Here is a 2104-nt window from a genome sequence, read left to right as displayed (position 1 = left end):
CTCTCTCTCTCTCTCTCTCTCTCTCTCTCTCTCTCTCTCTCTCTCTCTCTCTCTCTCTCTCTCCTTTAAACGTATGCAATATTAATGTTAAGTAACGTCAGACTGACGTCATTTACGATTATTAGTTTCAGTTTATTTGCGCATGAAGAAGGGTTATTATTTGTGTGATGTGAATGCTCTATCATAACAGCACACTTGGATGGACTGGGGGTATGTCTTTCTTATACAAGACAGATTTTACCAAGATCTACTTGAGTCATAACATCACCTCCTACAAGCGAAAATTGCACACGCTAACCACAAATCCTGCAAGTAATTTTTATCTCAAAGTATTTGCAAGGAAATTTTTTTCCATTAATTACATCATAAGATGCAGGTGAACCAATTTGTAACGTCTTTTTGAGATAATCTTGGAACTATAGGATCTCCAGCTTTTATTAAGAAGATCTTGTTTGACGTTTTCGTGAATTCCAAATTCATCTAGTAATGTTGAATTGTGGATGATGTTTGCCATTGTCGATTCGAACTCTTTTGTTCGAAAATGTATTGACTTATTGTATTGACTTCTTTCTTTTCAAACCAACCAAAGATCGCAATGACTTTACATCCCACCTTCTTTGTCAATTAAGAGAATTATATCATGCCAAAGATCCAATATTAGAGCATGCAATAATATAATTGTTGTAAGAACTCACAAATTAGCGAAACAGTCTCCAAAATGGAAAGATGCAATTATTTGTGAGAACTCACATGAAGCCTAACCCCTCAAATGAAAGAAAGAAAATAACTAACATCACAGCAAATGATAATAGGTAGTGGAAGTAAACACATATTGGACATCTGCATTGCATAAAAGATTTTACATCATATTCGAACATATTAATTTCTCCTTAGGATAGATTATGGTAACTTCAAGGGACGAATCCAGGAGCGTTCAATTGAGGGGACCAGTGTTAGTCAAAACTTATCATCAAAATCAAAAGCTATTTAGCTATTTATGAAAAACTAATTTAAAAGCTAGCTAGCCAGTATGCTATGCATGATTGACGATATATAAATACTGATGCATAAATAAAATCTAGCTAACAATTAAATAAAAGTCAATTCAAATATTCCAACAATATAACATCAGTTTTCCATCCGCACGCACTGTTATCAAGATCAAATACATATTTACGACTTAGCTAAATCTGACGAGTTACCTTTCAAAAAGACAAGTTTTTCAGGTCTGAATCATTAACATTGGAAGAGGAGAAATAGATGCAAAACTAATTCCAATCTAATTGCAAAGCAAGTTCTTATCAGATATGCAGCATTAACAAATATGTGTGGCGTTATTGCCACTCTTGCTTACTAAATTTCACAATGTTTGTGACATCTCGGATTCAAATTTCACAATGTTTATTTCATGGTAAATTTCACAAAGCCTCTTGACTTTTGGGGTTATCAACGACCCCCCTGAACTTTTTTCCCCCAGTAATCCCTCCTAAACATTGGATGTTTCACAAAACCCCCTGAACTCTCAAACTTTCTTAACAGACCACCTTACATACATATAATTGACAGACATTTGTGTTGATTCAATCATGTGACATCCACATATAACAGACCCTTGCACCCTCCCATTCTACTTGCTAGTTGATTATCACTTACAGGTTGAAAGGCCTATTTGTAAATTTTAAAAGTTTAGAGAAGTACTTGTTAAAATAAATAAATTTTAGAGGGGTTTTATGGAAAGATATCATTTAATGATTGGATTCCGTAGATGAAAAATTAAATTGTGTATAATTAGTAGTATGTGAGTTTTAGTCCCACATTGGCTAATTAAATGCAATTTAGTTGGTTTAAATTAACACTCGTGTTATGGGAAAAATGAATCTAAGGTGACACCCTAGGCTCCCACCTAAGGACGCGGCCTAGAATCACATCATTTCCTAAATTCTTTTTGCGATCCGCTCTATTGAACTTGATCTACACGTTCTTAAACCCAAACACACCAATTTTGGGGTGAACCCGGTTTGTTTTGACCATTCGTTGAGCTGTGCAAAAAGTTCTATTCATTCGAAACGTTTAAAATTGCAGCGAGTGGATAAAGGGTCAAAAC

Source organism: Asparagus officinalis, chromosome 2 (genome assembly GCF_001876935.1).
Source record: "Asparagus officinalis chromosome 2, Aspof.V1, whole genome shotgun sequence".
Taxonomy (NCBI): Eukaryota; Viridiplantae; Streptophyta; class Magnoliopsida; order Asparagales; family Asparagaceae; genus Asparagus; species Asparagus officinalis.
Note: the sequence above shows the minus strand (reverse complement) of the source record.